Raw genomic sequence first — 21,335 nt, 5'->3', positions numbered from 1 at the left:
GTTTCAGAAGAAGAGAAATTTGTTAACATCGAGTATAGATTTAAGCGTCAGGAAGTCGTTTCTGAAAGTATTTGTATGGAGTGTAGCCATGTGTGGAAGTGAAACGTGGACGATAAATAGACAAGAAGAGAATAGAAGCTTTCGAAATGTGGTGCTACAGAAGAATGCTGAAGATTAAATGGGTGGATCAGATAACTAATGAGAAGGTATTGAATAGAATTGGGGAGAAGAGAAAATTGTGGCACAACTTGACTAGAAGAAGGGATCGGATGGTAGGACATATTCTGAGGCATCAGGGGATCACCAGTTTAGTATTCGAGGGCAGCGTTGAGGGTAAAATCGTAGAGGGAGACCAAGAGATGAATACACTAAACAGATTCAGAAGGATGTAGGTTGCAGTAGGTACTGGGAGATGAAGAAGCTTGCATAGGATAGAGTAGCATGGCGAGCTACATCAAATCAGTCTCTGGACTGAAGACCACAACAACAACAACAAATTTAAAAAAGTATTTCTTAAAAACTATAAAATGAATAAAGTAGATTTTAGTACAGTTGACTCTATTAGCATCACATAACATACAGAAAAATATGAAGGTCCTGCATCAAATAGTTTTTTAGAAACGGGTCCAATACTTGCCTAAATTAACATGGGTTAGATAGGCAGGGTGTGGTCCCCATAACGTTTTTACGTACTGAAAAATTGTGTACTGCAGCTGCTAATCTAGGGTCTGGTGAAACTCTATCTGCACTAATAACATGTCCCAGGTACTGGCCTTGTGACTTAGCAAATGAACACTTCTCTATCCTCGAACTTAAGTGTGCACTTTGCAACATAGGCAACACACTCGTTAATCTATCTCTGTGTTCCTCAGTTGTCCTGAAAAAAAAATATTATGCAGTCTAGATACACAAGACACATACTAAGCTTCAGACCTCTCAACAGTATGTCAGGAAAACTCTGAAAAGTGGCAGGTGCATTACTTAGACCAAAAGCCATACATAAGAACTCATGTAATCTAGTAATAACCAGAAAGAGGTGTTGGGTCCATCTTGTGGTGAAATCGGTATTTTGTGGTATCCAGGGTGCATATCCTAGGTGGTAAAATACTTCCAATTCCCTGACTGGTCCAATGTTTCATCGATGCATTGTAGAGGGTATGTATGAGGGTAATGACTTTATTTTCCACCCTGATATCGACACATAGACGACAGGAATTTTCTCCATTTAAAGATTTTTCCTGTCAACAACTACTGGTGACGACCATGGGCTTGCAGAATGTTGAAGTATCCCTGCAGCCAACTGATACTGAATAGTTTGCTCAATGACAGATTGCATATGAAATGTTTCTGGTATATGAAATGGTTTCTGAGCGGTCTGTCTAGAATCTCCTATGGGAATTTCCTCCTGTACAAGGTCAGTTGCTGGCAAATACTGCCATTCCTGAAATAGCCACGAATATTGCCTACAGCTAGGTACAAAAGATTCTGATCTGACTTAAGAAAATGCCCCAATTTCTCCCACAATTGATTCCTTAACAGAGGTGTAATTTCAGAAACCTTTGTTACTGGAAAATTCTATGCTCAAACTGTTCTTCGCATTGAACTTCTGTTTCTGCAACCTCTTCTTCACCTGCAAATAGCATTGCACATGGAATCTTGATATCGCTTTGGCTGAAATTTTTAACATAAGCTCGTACTCTAAACTTCCTTCCTGAAACTTCTGGTTTGCTTATGCCTGTCTTAACATGGATTTGCAGAAGTCGTTCTGGCCGAGCGGATCGATCAGAAAGTCCGACCTCGGCGGTATTCGAGTTTTCACATCAATCTAGACAACTTTTCCTATACCTCCGCTGATTCTGACAGAGGTTGTAATTTTTAACACACTCGTGAGGGGTTTTATTGGTACTTATGGAAGATGCCTCATACCACAAGATCCTTGCGACTGAGGCGTCCACTTAATGGCAAAGCAGTGGACTGCCTCACTGAATTGAATTGTTCTGTAATCTATCGCCGCCTGAAAACAGTGCAGCAAATCATTCCCTAAAATGGCATCCAAATCTCATCAGTCTCCTCACTACTTCCATGTCAAACCCATATTTTTTGCTGTCCGTATCCAAATCGACAAAACAAGTTCCAGCCAGTATGATTATCTCCTCACATAAGCCCCTTGAGTGCACACTTCTCATGTTGGGACGAAAATCAAACACTTCCCTCATAGCTTACTTTCTAGTACTAAATTCCCCGCCTCATTAATTCCTCCCCTCTTAACTGGAATCATGGTTCTGGCTGGGGTCGAGAGTGGGTGGCAGGGTCTAGCCCTCGCTTGTTTCCCAATTGTGTTTTGTTCAACTGGAACCTCTGGTTTCTTCTATCATTTTGCAGAGTACCGCTCTGCGGAGAACTTTAACTTTTGTGTTGTGGACATTTGTCACTTGAATGCACGATCGTCCAGCATTTTGTGCAACAGGAAGTGCAGGTGGTTTGGCTTTCCACGCCACTGGCAGCTGGTATTGTTTAAAAAACTCTGCGCGTTTCATTACTGCGTGCAGAGGTCGAAACGAACCTATCTGCTTCTTTGCCCATTAACGCTAATCGAACTGGCTCACACAAAAAAGTGGGAGAGGCTACTTTTGCGTCACTCCCGGCCATGGAGACGTTGCATGGTCAGCGGTGTGGGCCAGGTTGCGCCCGCCCGCACTGACACGAAGAATGCAGCAGTAGTGTGGCCTGGTCCAGCAGAGCATGCCCATGCATCAAAGGGGCTGCGTGTAGCCTAGCACGCTGACAGTATGCTCTGCATGCATTGACACGTAGCAAGGGCACAATATGCGCTTCCAAGTGCGAATGGGGCGTCAAAGGTTCCTACCACCGGCCAGGCTACTCTCTAACTAATGGACAAACAGGCTCTGCCAGCTTTTGTTCATAAAATTAAAATGCCAACAAGGCGACATATCAGCGAGACCTAATGCTGAGTTCATCTGACTTCAGCTCACACCACTTTGTACGAGCTGGACTTGGTCAAGATGGGGAAATGAATGGGAAGGGGGTGTCTGGAGGTGTCAGTAGAAAACCTTCAAAAGGAAGACCGATTCCAGTTGCAAGTAGAGGTTTTTATTTCTTCGAAATCCAGGGCCAAGGACGTGCACTAAACACAAAGGTGCTGCGACACCAAGAGACTGCTGCAGAGTTAAACTGAGAGGCACTGCACCCCCAAAGAGAGGAACTAGTGGACACATCCAGCTGCATAGCAAGCTGTCAGGCAAGAGAGCATTCCAAATAACGACGCACTGTCACCAGCCTGTACAGCGTGCCTCATATGACTGCCTCCCAGTCCTCCTATTGGTGGGCAGAGGGTGCTTCAGTGTGTATCCCATCGTCTCAGCACTCAAACGTAGCATTCGTAGTCAGTGTGGAATGATGTTCACGCAGACTGAGCGTGGGGGCTATGCAAAACGTCCGGGACTATGCCAAACCACGCTCAGGCAGTATCTTACCAAAGACGCAGTACCGTATATCGTAAGGAATCCAATTAGAATGGAAAACTCGAAAAAAATTTGTAAATTTGGTTTTCCTCTCAATGAATCTGCTCACTGTGCACATTGTAATTACGTGGAATGAGTCATTTTACATTCACATGGTAATTATGTGGAATGAGGTATTTTCCATCAACATTGCAAATTAATTTTTAAATATGGCTATATTCTGAATATTTATAAGCTTCTATTTTTTTTCAATAGACAATCATGGGTTAGTAATCCCTGCCCACCACTTTATACCCATTACAATAACAGAGATTCTTCTAGTGAATTGATGGAGTTGCAAAGGAGAAACTTTTTCAGTTTGTTTTCAAATGTTACTATGCTGTCTGCCACATATTTCATGTCACTGGGAAAGTGATAAAAATTTTTGTTGCAGCGTTGTGCACACCGACTTGTGCTGAAGACAACCTCAGTGTGGAGTAAAGAATGTCATGATTTCTTCTTATAGTATGTACATGATATTATGTACATCATTGCGTCTTTTGAACTGCAGTGGCTTACAAACTTTGTGAGGAAGTAAATATACTCTAAAGCAGTAGTTTAAATGCCCAACTTTTAAACAGATGTTACAAGATGATTTTGCATGAGTAACACACATTATTCCCGTAGCACCTTTTCTAGTAATGAAGACTTTCTTTTTTAAAGATAAGTTACCCCAAGACATTATTCCATACGACATTATTGAATTAAAATATGCAAAATTGCAATGATTCTAAGTGCAAATTGCTGAACTAAGTTTGTACAGAAGTTCCAAAATATGCTTCTGTTTAAATCTTCATCAATATGGACATCTGAGAATTTTGAAGTTTCCACCCTGATTATTATTTTCTCACGATGTATTACACTTATCATTGGTGTAATACCTCTATATTGTGCTTGTTTGAAATTGATAGTGAAATCACTCACAAAAAACCTGCCAATGATACTTTTAAGAACATTCTATCCCATTTCTTCTGATTCTGTACATTTACTTGGATTGGTTATAATACTAGTGTCATCTGTAAAAAGAACTAATTTTGCTTCTTGTTTATTATGTGGAGTGGAGAAAAACTGTTTTAATTTGATAAATAAAATTGTGTAATTAAAAAAAATGGCGATTGGCAAGTCTTTAGTTTGAATCTCTATAGTGATAACTACTTTCTACCTTAAATATAGAATTTAAGTAAATATAGAATTTATTACCAAAAAGATATAAAGCAATGATGAATAATAGTTTTCTAAGTACAAACATATTTTTATATTTAATTAATGGTCATATGAAAATGAATTAAAAATATATTCATTAGATTCATCAGATGACTCCTGTGCAGGATGCCTGTCATGATGATTGTTTGCATATTTATTTTACTAAAAGTGAATCTCAGAGTTTCAAGTGACTGTTGAGATTATTCACATCACAAAGTATTACAATGTACTGATTATTTGAAACATTACATTTCTTTAAAATTTCGTACATACAACTATCAGACTTTGTGAGGCCCATATCGTGCAGCCCTTTCAGGAACATAAACAACAGAGTTTTGTTATGCTTCAGGACACCAACTGATTGTTGTGTGGAGAAATTGTTAGCATATCTACATTGGATTTATAGTTGATCCTTGTACTACTCTTAACTATAAACAAGTGCCTGTTTGAAAAGATTCGTGAAAAAAATCGACATGGTAATATTTGACAGTCTAACGATGGACCACATTTGCATATTTGATTTACATTAATACACTCCTGGAAATTGAAATAAGAACACCTTGAATTCATTGTCCCAGGAAGGGGAAACTTTATTGACACATTCCTGGGGTCAGATACATCACATGATCACACTGACAGAACCACATGCACATAGGACAGGCAACAGAGCATGCACAATGTCGGCACTAGTACAGTGTATATCCACCTTTCGCAGCAATGCAGGCTGCTATTCTCCCATGGAGACGATCGTAGAGATGCTGGATGTAGTCCTGTGGAATGGCTTGCCATGCCATTTCCACCTGGCGCCTCAGTTGGACCAGCGTTTGTGCTGGACGTGCAGACCGCGTGAGACGACGCTTCATCCAGTCCCAAACATGCTCAATGGGGGACAGATCCGGAGATCTTGCTGGCCAGGGTAGTTGACTTACACCTTCTAGAGCACGTTGGGTGGCACGGGATACATGCGGACGTGCATTGTCCTGTTGGAACAGCAAGTTCCCTTGCCGGTCTAGGAATGGTAGAACGATGGGTTCGATGACGGTTTGGATGTACCGTGCACTATTCAGTGTCCCCTCGACGATCACCAGTGGTGTACGGCCAGTGTAGGAGATCGCTCCCCACATCATGATGCCGGGTGTTGGCCCTGTGTGCCTCGGTCGTATGCAGTCCTGATTGTAGCGCTCACGTGCATGGCGCCAAACACGCATACGACCATCATTGGAACCAAGGCAGAAGCGACTCTCATCGCTGAAGACGACACGTCTCCATTCGTCCCTCCATTCACGCCTGTCGCGACACCACTGGAGGCGGGCTGCACGATGTTGGGGCGTGAGCGGAAGACGGCCTAACGGTCTGCGGGACCGTAGCCCAGCTTCATGGAGACGGTTGCGAATGGTCCTCGCCGATACCCCAGGAGCAACAGTGTCCCTAATTTGCTGGGAAGTGGCGGTGCGGTCCCCTACGGCACTGCGTAGGATCCTACGGTCTTGGCGTGCATCCGTGCGTCGCTGCGGTCCAGTCCCAGGTCGACGGGCACGTGCACCTTCCGCCGACCACTGGCGACAACATCGATGTACTGTGGAGACCTCACGCCCCACGTGTTGAGCAATTCGGCGGTACGTCCACCCGGCCTCCCGCATGCCCACTATACGCCCTCGCTCAAAGTCCGTCTACTGCACATACGGTTCACGTCCACGCTGTCGCGGCATGCTACCAGTGTTAAAGACTGCGATGGAGCTCCATATGCCACGGCAAACTGGCTGACACTGACGGCGGCGGTGCACAAATGCTGCGCAGCTAGCGCCATTCGACGGCCAACACCGCTGTTCCTGGTGTGTCCGCTGTGCCGTGCGTGTGATCATTGCTTGTACAGCCCTCTCGCAGTGTCCAGAGCAAGTATGGTGGGTCTGACACTCCGGTGTCAATGTGTTCTTTTTTCCATTTCCAGGAGTGTATTTATTGTGGGACAGAGATTGTTTTCTTCTTACATTTGTTATTACATTTCGTTGTTGCAGTGCAGTTTAACATTACGGGATTTCAGAACTGCTTGTTATTCACAAAGTTAGTAATGAAAGGCACTCAGCCTCAATCCAGGTAAAGAATCCATGAATGTGGAAATGGTACATGATTACTGTTAGTTACGCCTTTGAACACATGTTGACTGTCAAAATTAGAAAATTGTTTGCGATTTCATTAACTTTTTGTGCTTCACATGCAAAGAAAATCTTACAACACATAATTTGTAATGTATAATTTAGTAGCGCTGTGATTTGTGTCTGATCAAAGTAGAAAGATCTTGGTGCCTAAATGGGTTTTAGCATTTTCTATGTCAACTCCACGTACTGTGAGTGTGAAACGCACAAGGGAACTGTTTTATTATTCTAGGAACTATCTAACAATTCAAAAGTATTTATTATTGCATTTTTCGCAATTTCATCTTATTTTTGGCTTAGTGACAGCGGTATTACAGCGAACTTCATATTCTGATATCGTCCATTGATACATTCCACTGCAGTCTGAAAGAAACATAGCCACCACAGACGTGTGGACACTCTCTCTGTGTATCAGCTCCCTAACGGTACCCTACTGCACATCTATCGATTCATGTATTACTAATCTGACTTTCTTATGACCTCTCGAACATTAGCCATAGCCAAACCTATGTGCATGTTATAAAGAATTCCAACTCGAGTAAGTTCAAAACTGTATTCACTGAAACTTTCTATTATAGATACTGGAGATGCCCCAAAGGCTGGACCACAAGGATTACTCAATCTGTATAGATATTTTCGAAGATGTTTGTGTATGCAACAAATATGACACTACTGCTGACCCGCCGTCTGTGGTGTAGGAAAGTAATTTCAAAGCCCTTGCAACTTCAGTTCAGGACGCTAACTCGTGACAGGAGATTGTTCTATGGTCTGCATTAGCAATTTCTCTTGCGAGAAAAATGCGAACAAACTATTAGATGGAAGGAATGGTCTAAATAGCCACAACTGGTTTCTTCAATGATAGCAGTTAACTATGTTAATTAACGTCATTAACTTCATGTGTTACCGGGCGATCATGATGACTCGCGAAATTACTTGCGAGTGGACATGAAAATGCACAAAGAGCTATCGACGCTCCTAACTCCTCCCAAAATACTTGTGTAAAGAAAGCAATTTCAGTACAGTGATATTACAATCGCTGGTAACAGGAAGACGCAACAAATATTTATAATTTTCTGCTGAAATGTACAAGCAGGCATTGAATGAAACAATATCTATACTACTGGCCATTAAAATTGCTACACCACGAAGATGACGTGCTACAGACGCGAAATTTAACCTGCAGGAAGAAGATGCTGTGATAAGCAAATGATTAGCTTTTCAGAGCATTCACGCAAGGTTGGCGCCGGTGGCGACACCTAAACGTGCTGACATGAGGAAAATTTCCAACCGATTTCTCATACACAAACAGCAGTTGACCGGCGTTGCCTGGTGGAACGTTGTTGTGATGCCTTGTATAAGGAGGAGAAATGCGAACCATCGCGTTTCCGACTTTTCTAAAGGTAGGATTGTAGCCTACCGTGATTGCGGTTTATCGTATCGCGACATTGCTGCTCGCGTTGGTCGAGATCCAATGACTGATAGCAGAATATGGAATCGGTGGGTTCAGGAGGGTAATACGGAAAGCCGTGCTGGATCCCAACGGTCTCGTATCACTAGCAGTCGAGATGACAGGAATCTTATCCGCATAGCTGTAACGGACCGTGCAGCCACGTCTCGATCCCTGAGTCAACAGATGGGGCCGTTTGCAAGGCAACAACGACCTGCACGAACAGTTCGACGACATTTGCGGCAGCATGGACTATCAGCTCGGAGACCAGATTAGATTAGATTAGATTCACTTTCATTCCAATTGATCAGTAGTGAGGAGGTCCTCCAGGATGTGGAACATGTCAGAAAAACAACAATACATGACAAATAAGCTAATGTACCATTCCACAGGAAGTGGAATGATCGTCATTTTTTAATGAACACTATATGAAAGTCATTTTACAAATACTAATGCACTGAATTTAAAATAAAAAAGTTTTTTATTTATTTATAAGGTTATAAACATGTAATACAACTACTATAATACTTATTTACAATGACACATTACTGCACTGAAATGGTGCAGAAGTTAGATTGTACTTACACACACACACACACACACACACACACACACACACTCACACACACACATTTACAATGAACACATTACTGCACTGAAATTGCAAAGAAGTTATATTGTACATATATATATATATATATATATATATATATATATATATATATATATATATATATATATACAAATCAGTTGGTTTTACTGAGAAATTCATCAATGGAGTAGAAGGAGTTGGCCACCAATAAATCCTTTAGGCTTCTCTTAAACTGAATTTCATTCGTTGTTAAGCTTTTTATGGCTGCTGGCAAGTTTTTGAAAATGTGTGTTCCTGAATAATGCACACCTTTTTGTACAAGACTAAGTGACTTTAAACCCTTGTGAAGATTATTCTTATTTCTAGTATTGATTCCATGAGTTGAGCTGTTGGTTTGAAAAAGTCATATATTTTAATGACAAATTTCATAAAGGAATAAATATATTGAGAAGGAGTAGTTAGTATCCCTAAACAGGCTTCTGCAGGATGTTCTTGAGTTCACACCACATATAACTCTTACTGCACGTTTTTGTGCAAGAAAAACTTTAGCTTGGCTTGATGAATTACCCCAAAAAATAATCCCATATGACATTATGGAATGAAAGTAAGCATAGTATGCCAGCTTTTTCGTTTTTATATCCCCTATGTCTGACAAAATTCGCATTGCAAACAGAGATTTGTTAAGACGCCTCAGTAGTTCTGTGGTGTGCTCCTCCCAGTTGAATTTATTACCAAGGTTGCGGTTACCCTTGATGCTGCATCGCAGACAGGAGCGCCTCCGATGGTGTACTCAATGACGAACCTGAGTGCACGAATGGCAAAATGTCATTCTTTCGGATGAACCCAGGTTCTGTTTACGGCATCATGATGGTCGCATCCGTGTTTGGCGACATCGTGGTGAACGCACATTGAAAGCGTGTATCTGTCATCGCCATACTGGCGTATCACCCGGCATGATAGTATGGGGTGCCAGTGGTTACACGTCTCGGTCACCTCTTGTTAGCATTGACGGCACTTTTAACAGTGGATGTTACATTTCAGATGTGTTACAACCCGTGGCTCTACCCTCCATTCGATCCTTGCGAAACCCTACATTTCAGCAGGATAATGCACGACTGCATGTTGCAGGTCCTGTACGGGCCTTCCTGGATACGGAAAATGTTCGACTGCTGCCCTGGCCAGCACATTCTCCAGATCTCTCACCAGTTGAAAACGTCTGGTCAATGGTGGCTGAGCAACTGGCTTGTCACAATACGCCAGTCACTACTCTTGATGAACAGTGGCATCGTGTTGAAGCTGCATGGGCAGATGTAACTTTACACGCCATCCAAGCTCTGTTTGACTCAATGCCCAGGCGTATCAAGGCCGATATTATGGCCAGAGGTGGTTGTTCTGGGTACTGATTTCTCAGGGTCTGTGCACCCAAACTGCATGAAAATATAATCACATGTAGGTTCTAGTTTAATATATTTGTCCAATGAATACCCATTTATCATCTGCAGTTATTCTTGGTGTAGCAATTTTAATGGCCAGTAGTTAAAATATGCAAAGCTATATACATTGTTCTGAAGTAGGATGAGGTTAAGTACCACCTCAGTCATGTATTAGATCAACAGAAACAGTTTACAGATATATGTTTTATGTTTTCAGTCTTGCTTGCGGTACCATATGTACTGCTAAATTGTAGACTGGTCACAGTGGTATATATGGGGATTTTAAATTCCACACCTCAAGTCTACCAGCTTACTGTTATAGAGTTTTTGAGTCATATGCAGCTGCTTTCATATGCTGATCACTGTAATCTTTATTCTAAACTTTTCACAAGCATTTCTGGTTACCATGTTTGTCAATTAAGCTCTAGAGCACTGAAGTGCATCAACCATTTTAGAATTCATTTTGCATACAAAGATGTGAATCACTAGACTGAACAAATGGCAGACTCAACCACTTATCACTTTCCAGGTTTGTGATGATTTTTCTGTGCTGATATGATCTGAGGCCACAGATCTTAGCAGTTTTGCTCTGATTTTTAACTCCAACTTCCAGATTTGTTCAAATCTTATGCCTGCGTGGATTTCTGGTCCCTGCTTTATGATTTGTCTTTTCAGAAATGATGTGTACAGATATAGGATCAGACAGATTGAAATACAGCATGTTTCATTCAACAATCAATATGCTATAGACACTCTCATTATCTCTTTATTATGACTATAAAATAGTAATGGCACCGTTTAGTTAACATGTATTTATCAATTTTTTACTTTGTAAAAATATTTTAAAGTATTGTCATAGATATAACTTCTTGAATCCTGAATAGTGTGATGCTGTTGGTTTTAATTAAAGCTAATTAGTTCAGGAGATCTTATGATTTAAAAATATTGTAAATTCAGTACTTGTTCTACACAAAAATACATGTGTAGAAACTGAAGCTCGGGATACTACAGCCTAGTCACTACTGTAGACCTGTTGTTCCTGATTATTAATAAAAGTTCCATGATTCAAAAATCATTAATTAATTAAGATCTAATTGCCAAACACCAGCCAAATTTGTGCCATGTCACGTTTCTAAAATCTGTTTTGATGATATACTAGCCTAAATTTTTCTGAACATTTGACGATCCTAGATTAGCCATATTTTGGATTTTAAGGGAAGTACTCCTAATTTTGTTAAATACTCGTATGTTATTATGATGGCTCTGCTGGAGCCAGGGAAAGTTCATTGTAAATAATCGTATGATAGGAAAAATCTGGTCTTGTGTTTTTGCAGGACACAAAATTACAAATCATTTCATACATGAAATACTCGTAAATAGTCTTCTAGATCCTCAGTTTCATTTTCCTTTTCTCTTGTGAAACTTCTTCTTTATCTTTGATTTATCTATCAAACATGTCTCTGTCAGAGACACTGTCTTTTCCATTACGTAAGTAAATTCTGTAGCAGGACGAATCCAAATCATAAGGGGCAAAGGTTCTTTCCTTTGATTTCTTTTCCATCCTTCTTCATTTGTGACGTTCACTCAAAACACAACAGTTACATCTATAACTTCTGAAATTAGTAACACCCATTTTCTGTACTAACCAAAGTTCAGTGGGACATTTTCCTTTTAATGGGCAAACACGTCCACCTAATTTGCCGAATCGCACGTACACAAGATGACGATGATGCCGACTGCTCGGATAGCAGTTAACTTATAGAGTAATCAGTCTACCAAATCCAAGTACGGCAAAAGCATCTACGAGCAAGGAAACTAAGGCGGGAAAATTGCTTCGGTATTCGCTTGAAACGTGTTTGCGCGGCTTCGGTGCTTTTTCCACCTACTGGAAAATCTAACTTCGAAGTTCAAAGAAGATTTGCGCTTATAAAAAACCGCGCAACACGACATCAGTGCCTATTGCGAAGACCACTGCCTCCGAACACGAAGGCAGTGAAACAAAGCAGTTGCCTGAGAAACACAGCGAGGAAGAGACGAATAAGCCAGATTCTAGCGTCCTCTTCCCCCACGTGGACATTTGAGACCGCAGGCGGCGAAAAGCAGTTCTTCATGCAGAGTGCACACATGGTGCTTATTGCAGATAAGTTACTAGTGCGCTGTAATAACATTCTAAGGTGTTCGTGCCTGATGGAGCAGACAGAACTAGACCAAGAAAAGCAAGTGTTCAGTGCCACATGCGATGTGCCACTTTTTTTGTGGATTACCCCTGTGAACTGATTAACCTCCAGCAGATCTTTTGTCTCTGCAGCGGTGATGAAATGCTACTCTGTGAAATGAGCAGGTTGCACAAAAGGAACATGTAGTAATCGGTAACTCTCTTGTAATGTAGGTGGTGATACATACACTGAAATATACTCTGTGATGGCAATGAAGCTACGAATTTTAATCACTGTTGTAGGCATGATATTTGAAACAGTAGGTAACTTCTGATGCATTCACTTTATTTGTGTGTACCATGATGACGTATTTTCAACAGTGTACACTGCATTATGCACTCATATGGAATATCGATAGTTCATCAATTCGTTTTTGGTAAGTGCGGTACAAGAATGTTATTGGTCAAAGGAAACACGCTTAAAATTATTTGTGATTTGATTTATTTATCCACCGATCATGAAGATGTTCATTAGTACACTGGCTTCTCCTGGGTCAGACAATATTTGATATTAATTTCACTGAGACAAAAAGAAGCTCAGATTCGTAAATGGAAGAACAGGAAATGAAGTTAAAAGGCGTGTCGACGTATTCCACCTTGGCTGGTTTTTACAGGTATTGACTTTATTACATCTTGCGCAGTTGGTCAATTTCGGCCTTACAGGCCAATTTGAAGGGCTGTAGGTGTGCTTAAAAATGACCTGCAAGGTCGTGAAAGATGTAGCAATGTGAATACTTGTCAAAAACAACCGAGGTGGTAGACTTCACGTTCCAGCCTATCGACAAGCGCCAGCGCGAAGATGAAGAATGCAAGAGCAGAGAAGGCTGTGACACGACGTCAGCCAGTAGCGTGCACACTAGGTCGTCACCACGACAGGAGGGGCTCTTATCCGCAAAGAATATAAGCGCCGCTCCTGCCTGCCTCGACTGGACAGTAAGTAGTAGACTGGCACTAACAGATCTGGCATTAGAAGAGCCGTCATCCTAACTGTTACACTCATAATTGTGCCTTATATCAATTGCTTACAAGGACATTGTATATAGTGAAGGACGGTGACTATTTGCGTGTCGCCCATCGCTTGCAACACCATTGTAAACCAAAGTTAAGTATCGTCAATCGAATTTATTGTAATAAAAACCATTAATGTGATTTGCTTGAATTGTTGTTTAGCTATCCGAGAAAGAAACATCCTTAGGCACCCTATATGAGACGAGTGGGCAGGACTCCACACTTCAATAGATCTTTTAACAAACATACAGCTGTGGTATGCCCCACATGAAGCAAATAATCATGTTAAAACTGTGATGTTCTTCGCTTTGTACTGTCCTGTGAGTATCGTGCATTAAATGCACTAAACGTATGAATTCCTTCTGTGTAAGCGACACAGATACCCGAAACTGTCAAAAAACCACTTGTACCTTTGAGTCGGTTATCTGATAGATATGAGGGCTATTCGGAAAGTAAGGTCCGATCAGTCTGTAAGTGGAAACCACTGTGAAATTCCAATGAACCGCTGCAAAGTTGGCTGCTTCTGTATTGGCAGCACTGTGTAGCGCTTTACATTGGATCTCTGGCTACGCTTTCTTTGTAAGAGACTCTGTGGCTGGTTGGACTTCTGTTGGAAGTTAATCGCCAGTAGTGTTGGGCAGTTGTAAGTTAGTCGCCAGCAGTGATGCAAGTACTGTTGGGCAGTTGGAGGTGAACAGCCAGCAGTGATGGATGTTAGATGTGATACGTTAGTATTGATGGAGGGTAGAGGTCTGAAGTGTTAGCGTAGACTAATGATCGATACATGTTCGACTTGGAGATTAAATATTATTCATGATTATATATCTTTGTACTGGATGTCAATGACGATTTATATTCGTGTTTGAACTGGATGTCACATTATTAAGGTAAAAAATACGTTATTTGGTTTGCACCAAAATCTTTCCTTTGCTAACCACATGCCTATTAGTAGTTAGTGGCTTTAGTAGTTAGAATCTTTTCTTTAGCTGGCAGTACTGACGCTGGCTGTACTGTAGTAGTTCGTGTAATGAAGATTTTTGTGAGGTAAGTGCTTAATGAAACGTTTGGGTTATTGTCAGGATTGCTTCTTATTCAGGGCAATTCTTTTGTATTAATTATTTTAAGTCAGGTTGTAATTTTTTTTGAGCAGTCAGATTGCGTTGCTCTAGAATATTGTGGGTCAGTGTTGACATGATAAGAAAAATTAAAGAGAAAGTAGGCTCTGTACGTTCAGTTTTACTCAGCTGTTTCAGAATCAAATAACGTAGAAGTTTCATCTTCTCAGTCATTGAGCAATTTAAGTACAGACACACACTCATTTAAATAAAGGAGTTTCAAGAGATGTGTTGTACAGTATCTCTAGTATGTCTCTCCATCGCGTCACGCTTTAAACAGCTGATAAACGGAATTCTAATAGTGTGTCAACAGTCGATTGCGTGCTAACATACATATTGTTGTATAATGCCTAGTCGTCAAAGATGGGGTGTCTGGGAAACCTGCTTCTCAGATCGCTAGACAAAAATTTAAGCAAATAATATTAATGAATTTTATTACAGAAAATAAATGACAATACTTAACTTTGAGAAATGCATAGATGTGTCGCTAGCAAAGGGCGACGTGCAAATAAGAAATCTCTCCAGTATATACAATTCGTAATACAAGTGTAGTAACACAGTTGACGCTTCTATTCAGGTCGCTGGTATTGACGCTTCTGTCGAACTCGCAGAACTGGGCGTGGCCAGTCGGATGGAGTGCTGATGTTCTCTTCGCGTAGAGGGCGTTGCCGTCGCTTCGTCGTCCTAGAGAGGGGTCTGTCAGCGTGCAATTGCCTGACGTCTTTTTCACAGCCCCCTCTGCTCTAACGTTCCCGACCCGCGTGCCGGAGCTTGACTTTACGCCGGAATACTGTGTGATCTGCGACAGCAGAATTTCCAGGTGCGTGAAGTCTGTGTCCCTGGCCGCGCTGCCCATCACACAAGATATATTTCGCACAATTATTTCAGCTTTAATTTCTAAAACGAGATTATGCGAAAGGTAACGGCGTAAACCGTTCACGGGGAAATAACTCTCGTATTAACAAAATTGCCCTTAAAACTGTTCAAGGGTACCGAAAACTGCGGGAGAAAACTGTAAGAGCAACACGAACTCGCTGAAAGCCAGGACCGGACGCTGGGCGAACCGCGCGCGCCTGCCGGCGGTTCGGTGCACCGCCAACTGCCGCTCCCGAGGGAACCCACCAACGCCGCTGCACACGTACTGTCGTCGTCGAAACTTAAAAGCTGCATTCTTTGAATTTCCTCCACAACATTAGAGCCATCAGAGCACAGGATCCGAATAACTCCTCTCATTTCTTCCTTGATTCGTACGGAAAATAGCACATTCATAATTAAATTCTCCGAAATCACTACGAATTGTTCACTTAAGCAACCCAGCTAATGCACAAGAATAAAAGATTAAGGCGTGTCAGTGTTGAACCTGAGCTGTCAAACTACGGTGCAGAAAAAAATTTGTTTACTTAATGACTTTGTCGTGTCCTGACATAGGTCTGCGCTCGCGAGCGGTACAGAGCAGAAGGCAGAAGGACAATTCACAGTGAAGGCATTTGCTTTTCTTCTATCTGAACCAACACTGGTACAGGCATTTACTAGAAATGCAGGTGGTGAGACTCGGTAGGGAACCCGTTGTGGAGACTCTTGGACAAACAAGGTTTTGAAATAGTTGTTTATTCCAGCCAGGACTAACTAATACACTGGAGGCTAGTTCTAGGGGTAGAAAAAGCATGAATAACACTGCTACAACAGAAGCCAGTGCAGAAGTCCCAGGAGTGGGTGCTAACCACAGTAGCAAACACTAGCATCGTCTTAAGGCAACAACTTAGTTGCAAAACAAAACATACTGAATGTGACACTATTCACTGAGGCACTGCAGGGGAGAGACAGCAGACTTACGCAGAGCTGGACCGAGGCTGGAGTCGACGGACGCAGATTTGGCGCCCAGATCGCCTGACTGAGGACTCTACTAAAATGCGGAATCTAGGGGTTTTAAAGAGTCGCGTGGGGGCACTGTTTTTCCCACTTAAAGCCATCCAGCCAATCCCGTAGGTCTCTCGCAGGTGCCTGCCAATCACGGTTTAGTAAGGTCCAGTTCAGCTGAAAGCTAAGCGTAACTGCTCTGCCAAATAAGGCTTGCAACATTATTGTTATACGTCATTTAGCCGCGCCCCTCGGGCTCCCCGGAGTAGGGACTGCTAGGTCAACAGTTTTCGGCGTTTTCGCTCTCTGTCTAACCCTTGTGAGTCTACTGACGTTGCTGTTTTCAGGGCTGGTATCGAACTGGCTTTACACACTAGTACGTGCTTGTTGGTTACAGCGTTCTACGGTGACAACCTACTACAGCGTCTAGACGACATATGAAGTTACATGTCAATTCCTTGAAGAGTAACTAGCTCTCTGTGACCGTGTCTGGGGGCGTCTGCATTTTCGCAAGGCGATACAAGAAATTACAACAGAAAAGTAATAACAGATAGAATAAAATGTTTATGAACCAAAAAAAGTCAAGCCGTAAGTTTAAGTGAACGCTATCAACACTATAACATAAGAATCCGGTTAATTTTTCAACGAACTCCTCAACAGAATGGGATTGACCCATGAGGAAACTTTTCTGTTTCGATTTGAAACCGCGTGGATTACTGCTAAGATTTTTGAATTCTTGTGGTAGCTTATTGAAGTTGGATGCAGCAGTACACTCACGATCGCTGCACTGTCCAGTGACACTGAACTGACCACCCGTCACCAGCACGAATACCATCTTTTGCAGCGCAGACCGTTGCGAGAGGTGCAGGAGGAGATTCAGTGACGGTGCGGTGAGATACCGACAGGGATGTGAAGCCATGCCTTACCGACTCCAGCGCCGTGGCCAACTGCCTGAACTTTCTCAGTTGAGGATCCGTGGCGCCAACAGCCCGATCGAGGTGGTCCCACAGATTCTCGAGTGGATTTGTCTCCGGTGTGCTTGGTGGCCAGGGGGTACAGTAAAGTCATCATTGTGCTCTTCCAACCACATACGTACATTGCGAGCTGTGTAACACCTTGCTTTATCCTGCTGATAGATTCCATACTGCTGAGGGGAAAAAATATAGCATGTAGGGGTGCACGTAGTCCCCAAGAATAGATGCGTACTTATGTTGGTGCATTGTGCCTTCCACAATAACGAGATCACCCGGAGAATGCCACGAAAACGTTCTCCAGATCATAACGCTCCGTCATGGTTGCTGGGTGTTTGCTTACAGTCGTTTCACGCTGCACACGTTAACAGCCATCTGTCCAATGGAACATAAAACTTACCTACATAGAGCAGGCCTATATGTGGCGTCAGCATATGCAAATGCACGGAAACAGGAGTTTTGTCAACACACATTGTCTCCCTAGTCACGTGACTTCGGTACAGCATAAACACAATGCGTCACATCGTTAGTACAGACAGATTCCACTCTGCGGATTCTGCATGCACGTTCATTTTCCATCGATATCAGCAACAAACTTGGTTTGAAACTTTGAACAGCAAAATTCAAAGGTATTTTGCTTGGATATTTCTTTTGTAGGTGTTCCGGCGTAACGACAAGCCCCGGCACGACGATGAAGAATGGAAGAGCAGGGAGGGCTGTGAGATGACGTCAGCCAATAGTGCGCTGAAGAATCCCTCTCAAGGACGAAACCAAGACAAGGACGGCCTCTACGCTAAGAGAACGTAAGCGTCGCGCCGCCTAGCCGCGAGGGAGTAGAAACCGAGCCGTCATAACAAACGCTACAACAGTGACTTATGAACTGTATTGTTTTCAGAATGAGATTTTCACTCTGCAGCGGAGTGTGCGCTGATATGAAACTTCCTGCAGATTAAAACTATGTGCCGGACCGAGACTCTAACTCGGGACCTTTCGCGAGCAAGTGCTCTACCATCTGAGCTACCCAAGCACGACTCACGCCCCGTCCTTGCAGCTTTACTTCTGCCAGTACCTCGTCTCCTACTTTCCAAACATTACAGAAGCTCTCCTGCGAACCTTGCAGAACTAGCACTCCTGAAAGAAAGGATATTGCGGAGACATGGCTTAGCCACAGCCTGGGGAATGTTTCCAGAATGAGATTTTCACTCTGCAGCGGAGTGTGTGCTGATATGAAACATCCTGGAAACATATTACTCGAGAAAATCTTGAACTAGGAGCCAAAAGGTAAGGAAGACATAGGTCGATCAAGGAAACGACACACCTAAACTTCTTGAACATGAAAGGCAAACGTAGCCTATGTATTCAAGACGACGACAACCAAATGTCTGTCATAGGTATCACTTAAGTATTGTGCTTATCATTTATAATTATGAAGTCGTTCTACCAAAAAGCGACGGAAGAATAAGTTACTATGAACCTTACCAATGAAACTGCTTCATATTGTCAGTTTATGGGTGATTTTTAACTACGAACACGACATTGAAAAAAAGAGATACTCGAGTTTCACGTGTATTTTTTTTATTCAAAAGGAATCGGTGAATAATTTTAGGCTGGTTCACGCAGGTGGTCAACGTAATGGCATGAGTGATAAGAGAAGTACTTTGTTTTTGTTGAGCATTGTGTTCAAAGGCTGTGAGTAAGATACGGATCATTAGCGTGCAATCACATTTTACGTTATAATCACCATTCGAATACATCTTAAATTTGAAATGAATTACTAGAACAAACACGCAGGTGTTATACACATCTCTTTATTATATTTGATTCTCTATACATAGCAACTTGCATATTAAGTTTGGTGTCAATAAATTGTTTTTCTAATGAAATAGCCAGCTTGCAAAACATGGAAGTTGATAGGATGTGGCGTTCTTACCGTGCATACCCATGGGCAAGGATACAGTTGTAACATTAAGCAATATTGCTGGATCGGAGCAACAAAGTGACAGTTGAGCTAGGAAAAGGAGTGTGTTGTCGGTTTGTCACTACGCGCAAGCGCAGTACGGCTGTGGTAGCTGCGGCTCTCGAGTTCTGTACTGAGAACATTCATACGTTCGCCATTAACGAGCAGCATGAAGTTCGCATTACATGATCCTAATAATCTGGTCACTGTCCGAGGCAACTGTTGCACTGTTAGCTTCTGATACTCCATAAAAGGAACATACCGTCCAGAGAAACGAAGTACATAGGGTGATTCCTGATGATTTTACAAACTTTCAGGAATGATGGAGAAGGATAGATGTGTCAATGTAAGGCAAGGGACCCTGGTCCGGGAACGACCGAGTCGAAAGTTGTAAGCGAAAATCGTTCTGATGCGTCTGGCAGTGGAACACATGTTCAGATATTGTTGTCGCTAATACTGCAGGATAGGCAACTTTCAGAGGTGGTAGTATAGAGCAAAAGACGCAGAAAAGTTTAGTAAAAGTGGGCCGTGAAATGCATACCTTAATAGCTATGAGCATTTGTTCATCTTGGACACCGTGAGACTCATCTCTTTTACTGCAAGCTCTATGATTTCCACATTTTTGGAGAAGATGTATGGACCCAAATAAGAAAAAAAGTCCATTAAATATGGGCTCTAAAATGCAAAACTTAAGAGCTGTAAGCACTTTTATCTCTAGAAGAGATGTGTTTGGCAGTAGCGACGATGAACAAGCCCTTAAGAGCTATGAAGACTTTTTCGATAGAAGAGGTATGTTTGGCAGCAGCGACGATAAACAAGTCCTTAAGAGCTATGAGGACTTTTTCTCTAGAAGAGATTTATTTGGCAGCAGCGACGACAAACAAGTCCTTAAGAGCTATGGGGACTGTTTCGCTAGAAGAGATGTGTTTGACAGTAGCGACGATGAACAAGTGCCTTAAGAGTGTAATGGGTCACCCTCTTCTAACATTACCCTTTTTATTTAGAGATAACCCGTACTATGTATACTATCGATTCTTGTATAGGTGACCATTATATCAGCTGTTTAACTGATTGAACTTCATATGATTTTGTATGTGATGTGTTACGTTTCGAGTTAAAATATGTAAAAATAAATTAATTCGTTAGTACTATGTACGTACAGTTAAAATTACTCTTCTTTTAAAAATATCTGAAATTACGAAATTTCTGGTTTTCTTAAAATTCATATTATTAATTGCAACACCTGACAATAATTATTAAAAGTATTCCTGGACGTATTTATAAAATAGTGATATAACTTGGTTAAGATTCTTCTTTGGTCGAGGAAGTTCGTAAACTCTTTTGCTTTGTAAACTCTTTGGAATATTGTGAGTACCGCAGAATGTTAGTGGTAGTGGGCATGCCTCTGATGGAAACGCACGTATTTTGCTAATCTTGTGAACAACAAATTGAATTAGTGTTCTGAAATGGAGATTGTAAAGTCGGAATGATTTTGAAGAATGGGATAAAATAAAAAGATATCCATAGCTACAATCAAATCTTTTTCAGTTATTCAGTTCGACAACAACCCGCAACATTATAAAACTTACAGCCTTAAGAATGTACCCTAGACGCCAGACTTGGAGTCAACAACAACGAGATAATGAAGAAAAGTGTAAAGTCTTTCTTTTGTATGTTTTACGCCTCTCGAAGCTTTTGAAAATAATGAACAGACTAATAGGAATTTAATGGTGATGTATGGGAGGGTAAGATTACGAGAGCTAAGAGCACTTTTTCACTAGAAGAGATGTGTTTGACAGCAGCGACGATGAGCAAGTGCCTTAAGGGGGGTAGGACGTCAAACAGGTCGACTTGGAGCAGGAG

The sequence above is a fragment of the Schistocerca serialis genome, chromosome 5 (assembly GCF_023864345.2).
Source record: "Schistocerca serialis cubense isolate TAMUIC-IGC-003099 chromosome 5, iqSchSeri2.2, whole genome shotgun sequence".
Taxonomy (NCBI): domain Eukaryota; kingdom Metazoa; phylum Arthropoda; class Insecta; order Orthoptera; family Acrididae; genus Schistocerca; species Schistocerca serialis.
This window is presented reverse-complemented; position numbering follows the sequence as displayed.